Source organism: Agelaius phoeniceus, chromosome 8 (genome assembly GCF_051311805.1).
Source record: "Agelaius phoeniceus isolate bAgePho1 chromosome 8, bAgePho1.hap1, whole genome shotgun sequence".
NCBI classification, from domain to species: Eukaryota; Metazoa; Chordata; class Aves; order Passeriformes; family Icteridae; genus Agelaius; species Agelaius phoeniceus.
In genome coordinates, this window is record NC_135272.1 from 5827074 (window position 1) to 5833257 (window position 6184).

General features: G+C 65.1%; 1 non-coding gene across 1 annotated transcript; it reads left to right on the forward strand.

Annotated features, from left to right (window-relative positions):
* Positions 1 to 4872: 4872 nt before the first annotated feature.
* Positions 4873 to 5025, forward strand: LOC143694734 (5.8S ribosomal RNA). The gene has a single exon (XR_013183385.1). It is a non-coding gene; the product is annotated as a 5.8S ribosomal RNA (ribosomal RNA).
* The last annotated feature ends 1159 nt before the right edge of the window (positions 5026 to 6184 follow it).

Below are 6184 nucleotides of genomic sequence, written 5' to 3' on the forward strand. Positions count from 1 at the left end.
CGCGATGCCGCTCCCGCGGGTCGGAGCGGCAAAAGGAGCCCAGGGCGGTCGGGGTTTGGCGCAAGGCGAGTTCGCCGCCGGGCCGGGCGCGTCCGGGTGCTCCGTCCGGGCACTCGCGCGACGCTTCGCGGCGCTGCCGTGGTTGGCAGCTACTTGGTTGATCCTGCCAGTAGCGTATACTTGTCTCAAAGCTTAAGCCATGGATGCCTAAGTACACATGGGAGGTACAGTGAAACTGCGAATGGCTCATTAAATCAGTTATGGTTCCTTTGGGCGCTCCTCTCCCGCTCCTTGGATAACTGTGGTAATTCTACAGCTAATACATGCCGATGAGCGCCGACCTCCGGGGACGCGTGCATTTATCAGACCAAAACCAAACCGGGCCCGCCTGGCAGCTGTGGTTACTATAGATAACCTCGAGCTGATCGCACACTCCCGCGGCAGCAACGACCCATTCGAATGTCTGCCCTATCAACTTTTGATGGTACTGTCTGTGCCTACCATGGTGACCACGGGTGACGGGGAATCAGGCTTCGATTCCGGAGAGGGAGCCTGAGAAACGGCTACCACATCCAAGGAAGGCAGCAGGCGCGCAAATTACCCACTCCGGACCCGGGGAGGTAGTGACAAAAAATAACAATACAGGACTCTTTTGAGGCCCTGTAATTGGAATGAGTGCACTTTAAATCCTTGAGCGACGATCCATTGGCGGGCAAGTCTGCTGCCAGCAGCCGCAGGAATTCCAGCTCCAATAGCGTATCTTACAGTTGCTGCAGTTAAAAAGCTCGTCGCTGGATCTTGGGATCGAGCTGGCAGTCCACCATGAGGCGAGCCACCGCCTGTCCCAGCCCCTGCCTCTCGGTGCCCCCTTGATGCTCTTAGCTGAGTGTCCCACGGGGCCCGAAGCGTTTACTTTGAGAAAATTAGAGTGTTCAAAGCAGGCCGGCTGCCAGCATACTGCAGCTAGGAATAATGGAATAGGACTCTGGTTCTATTTTGTTGGTTTTTGGAAACGGGGCCATGATTAAGAGGGACGGCCGGGGGCATTGGTATTGTGCCGCTAGAGGTGAAATTCTTGGACCGGCGCAAGACGGCCTAGAGCGAAAGCATTTGCCAAGAATGTTTTCATTAATCAAGAACGCAAGCCAGAGGTTCGAAGACGATCAGATACCGTCGTACTTCCGACCATAAACGATGCCCACTGGCGATCCAGCAGCATTATTCCCATGACCCACTGGGCAGCTCCCGGGAAACCCAAGTCTTTGGGTTCCAGGGGGAGTATGGTTGCAAAGCTGAAACTTAAAGGAATTGGCGGAAGGGCACCACCAGGAGTGGAGGCTGCGGCTTAATTTGACTCAACACGGGAAACCTCACCCGGCCCAGACACGGACAGGATTGACAGATTGAGAGCTCTTTCTTGATTCCGTGGGTGGTGGTGCATGGCTGTTCTTAGTTGGTGGAGCGATTTGTCTGGTTAATTCCGTATAAGGAACGAGACTCTGGCATGCTAACTAGTTATGCGACCCCCGAGCAGTCGGCGTCTAACTTCTTAGAGGGACAAGTGGCGTTCAGCCACCCGAGATTGAGCAATAACAGGTCTGTGATGCCCTTAGATGTCCGGGGCCGCACGTGCGCTACACTGACTGGCTCAGCTTGTGCCTCCCCTCCGCCGGCAGGCACAGGTAACCCGTTGAAGCCCATTGGTGATGGGGATCGGGGATTGCAATTCTTCCCCGTGAACGAGGAATTCCCAGTAAGTGCAGGTCATAAGCTCGCGTTGATTAAGTCCCTGCCCTTTGTACACACCGCCCGTCGCTACTACCGATTGGATGGTTTAGTGAGGTCCTCGGATCGGCCCCGGCGGGGTCGGCCACGGCCCTGCCGGAGTGTCGAGAAGACGGTCGAACATGACTATCTAGAGGAAGTAAAAGTCATAACAAGGTTTCCGTAGGTGAACCTGCGGAAGGATCATTACCGGTGGGGCTTGGCGCCTGCCGCGTCGTGCCGGGCCGTCTGGCATGCCACGCATGCGTGGTGTCACTCACACACCCGCTCCGTTCTCATGCTCGGCCCCCAGCTGCCGGCCCCGGTCGGCACTGGGGGCCACACGCCCTTCCCCTTTGCCGCACACTGTCAGCCCCAGAGAGAGAGACCGGAGGCGCGCGGCACCTCCAGGCGCAGGGGGTTGGAATTGGGAGAAGGGGAAAAAGCCACTTGGTGCTACGAAGCGCGCCACGTGCGCCCGCCACTGTGCACACAGGCGGGGCTCTCCACGCGTCATGGCTGGGTCTAGAAGCACAGCATGCTGGCCGCCGTAGCGGCAGCTTGCCCCCCCGCCCCCCACACCATCCTGGCCCACCCCGGCCTTGCACCGGTCTGCCGCCGCTCCGTCCCCGCCGGAGAGCGGGGGTGCGGCCGCGGGCCCCCGAGCCTCTCGCCACCGCGGCCGGTGCGGCCGAACGCTGGTCGCCGGTGTGCTGCGTGCGGGCGCCCTGGCGCGGCCCAAGTTCTCCCGAGCTCAGCTCTCCTCGGTGTGCATGCCAGAAAGCTGCCCAGGTGCCGGGAGGGAGGCGTGCTCGGCACGGCCCCTCCCGGAGGCGCACCCATCCCTTCCCTCGCTGCTTCGCCTGTTGAGCGATGGCCGGCCAGCCGGCCGTTGCACCCGTCGGCGGCCGAGGTGGAAAGGGCGAGGGAGCCGGGTGGCGGGGGCGCCTTCGGGGCTCGGAGGAGGCAGCTCCTCCAGGCTTCCCGCACCGGGGAGCGGGGCTTTTGCCGACTAGCAGAGTTCCCCGCTTTGGGCCGAGCAGCCCCCCTCTCGCGCGTGGCAGAGGAGCTCCAAGGGCCAAGGCCTCCGGGTGTTCCGGGCCGTGCTTCATGGCGCACGGGCGCGTGCGCGCCTGAGGTATGCTCGGTGGTCGGGCCCGGGTTCCCCACACAGGCGGAGCGGCTCGAGCCACGGCAGCCCTCTCGGTTGCGCAGTGCTGGGCTACTGAGGGAAACCCCAGGCCCTGAGAAGGACATGGCGGTGGTGGTGGCAGATGTCGGGTGCGCCCCTGCTGGTGGACGCTCCCCCGAGGGCGGCAGCAGGGGAGGCACCCCGGCAGGGCCATGCCGGTCATTTCCCTCGCCCCAGGGCCAGGTACCTAGCGCTCCGCGCCTCGGCGGTCCCCCCAGGTTTTTTCCTTCGGCATCGTCAAACACTGCTGGTTTGCTGAAAAGGGCTGGCGGGGCCGGGCGGCGGTTTAAAGACTCGGGCGGCTTGGCGCAGCCCACTGTGGCGGCAGCGGTGCCGGCGGCGGTGGCAGCAGGCACGCCGGGCAGTGGCCATACGGGGTGCCACTGAGGGGTGGGGAGCAGCTACTCCCACCGATCCCCTGCAGGGGTTGTCCCATCGCCACCGGCCGTGCTCCTCCGTCGCTGTCGTCGTCCCGCTGCGGGGGTAAACTGTGCCGCGCCTGGGAGGGGCGCCCTGCCCCCCCCCCCCCCCGGCTGCCCGTCCTCGGCGGAGAGGCTGCGGCACGCTGTCGGCCGCGGGAGCCGACCCACTCGCCTTGTCGTAACGGGCGACGCCGGCAGAGAGCGCGCACTCTCTGTCCTTCCTCGGTCGTGGGGTCGCAGCCACCGGGGCCCACCCGCTCTCTCTCTCCTCGGCCCGCTGCCACGGTCTCTGGCGCGTGGGGCGCCGCGTCCGTCGCGTCAGGCGCCTCTCCTCCCCTCAACGGCGTTTTCTCCTCAAACGCCCACTGGCCACACTGTCGTCCCCTGGCCGTCCCCTGGCTCGACCGCCCGCTCATGAGGGGTGAGCGCTTGGCAGGCCCTCCAGCAACTGAGGCCCACGAGCACGGGCGACCCCGTGCCAAGCGGCAGCGGCGGCACTGCTCAACGGATGTCCCTCCCTGCAGGGACGGTTGGCCGGAAGGCGCCCGCCATCGCCCGGCTGCGGTCCCATCGTAGGCCCCGCTCGTCGCGTCCTCCATCGCCCTTCCTGGCTGCGTGTGGGCCGCAGGAAGGTGTGCGGGGTGGCCACGGGGGCACTTCTCCCTGCCCAGTCTCCACGTGAAAATGAGGAGAGCGGGCCTTGCCCCCTGGCTCAGCGCCGTACCGCCTTCTGCCAAGCACTTGCCTGAGGCAAGGGGCCCCGGCGGTGCGACGTGGCGGTCCTGGGAGTGCGGCCCTGGCGGTGACGGGGTCTGCCGTTCAGCCGGCCATGGGCGCCGGTGACGCTGGTTTCGGTCTCGGTGGCGCCCGCCTCCCGGGCTGGTGGCGGAGCGCGTCTGCCGGTCGCTCGCCCGCCCGGCAAGGAAGCGGTCCCGCAGGAGGCGCGCCGGCGGGGGCTGGTCGTTGTCGTGTGCCGTCTTGAGCCGGGGGAAGGCCGTGCAGTGAGCAAAGAAAAAAAAAAGCCGGCTCCACAGCGGCACGGCGGTGCTCCGCGAGGCCCGCGGAATCGGGGGCCGAGGGAGAACCGGCATATGCAGGGGCTGACGGCCGCGCGCCCCCGGCCGCGAGCCGTGTGTGTTGTGCGTGTCATCCCATCAAAGCAAGAAGCGGGTGGGCCACCATGCCCTCCCGCGTTACGGTGCGTGCCGCGTGGCCCTCCGCGCGGATGCCAGGCCGAGCCCAAGCGCCTGGGCGGCCTCTGAAGGACGGCGTTTGTGAGGTCGGCGTTTCCCGTCGCAGGGGGATGCAGTCGGGGGCGCAGGCTCCCCCGCCTCTTGGCCGGCCTTCAGAGCGTGGGTTGCTCCAGTTTTTTTTTTCCCCTTTGGTTTCTGTGTGCTCGTACGGTCAAAGCCAGGTGCGCGCGCCCGCGCGTCCTCGGCACCAGAGTAACAAAAAAAGAGGCCGCTCGGCGTGAGCAGTGCCCGAAAGCCAGACAACTCTTAGCGGTGAATCACTTGGCTCATGCGTCGATGAAGAACGCAGCTAGCTGTGAGAATTAATGTGAATTGCAGGACACATTGATCATCGACACTTCGAACGCACTTGTGGTCCCGGATTTTTCCCGAGGCTACCCCTGTCTGAGGATCGCTTGACGATCAATCGCCATCGCGGGGCCACCCCGGCGGCATGGCTGGGGTCGCCTCCCAGGCCTGTCACCCGTGGCGGTGGCGGCAGCGGCGGCGTCCCGCCAGTGCCCGGAGGGAAGGCGGTCAGGGGTTCGGTGAGGGAAGCGCTTCCCTAGGCGGCCTCGATCCCTTCCCTGCGGCCAGGCAGGCGTCATCGTCATCGCGGTCGTCATCGTCGTCGATGCGCAGGGCCTTCGTTCCCCTAAATGCAGACTCGGGGAGCGGTCCCTAGCTCCCCACTCCAGGAGCCAGCTGCTGGGGCGGAGCTCATCCTTGCTGGGACCGTGCCGTGGATGCGGTGGCACGGCGGCCTGGGGAGAGCGAGAGACAGCGTCGAAAGGCGCCGCCGAGGGCCGAGAGAAAGAGAGAGGAGGGTGAGACGGGGAGGCGAGGCGGGGGCCTCACCCCCGGCCTCCCCCTGGCACCAGCGGCTGTCTGCGGGTGTGTACTGAGGCGGTACTATGTTGTGCTGCCGCACACACGCACGAGGCGAGAGCACTGGGGACGGGGGTTCTGATCCCCTCCTCCCTTTGCCCGCCCCCTCCTCTTCTGTCGTGGTCTCGGGGTGCACTGAGGGGCGCAGTCGCTCCTCTCTCTCTCTCCCCGCCAAGGCCATCGCGCGCGCCACTGCCTGACCAGTCCTCCTGCACGGGGCCATCTCTGCCGCGCTCCCTTTTTGGTTCTCATCTCTGAGATGGGGCTCTCCTTCTCCTCATCGCTCGCTCGCGCACGTGCGCGCTCTCTCTGCTCTCTCTCTCCGGCTCCCTCTGGGAGCGCGGAGAGGAGGGGGGGCAGGCAGCGTAGCGGGTGGGGGAGACACGGCAGCCGTCTCTGTGCAAGCCCCTGCGCGCAGCGCAGCCAAGCTTTGGGCTTGCAACCTCAGATCAGACGTGGCGACCCACTGAATTTAAGCATATTAGTCAGCAGAGGAAAAGAAACTAACGAGGATTCCCTCAGTAACGGCAAGCAAAGAGGGAAAAGCCCAGCGCCGAATCTCCGCCCCGTGGTGGGGCACGGGACATGTGGCATAAAGAAGCCCCCCTCCCTGGCAGCGCTCTCGGGGGACCCAAGTCCTTGTGATTGAGGCCGCAGCCTGTGGACGGTGTGAGGCCGGTAGCAGC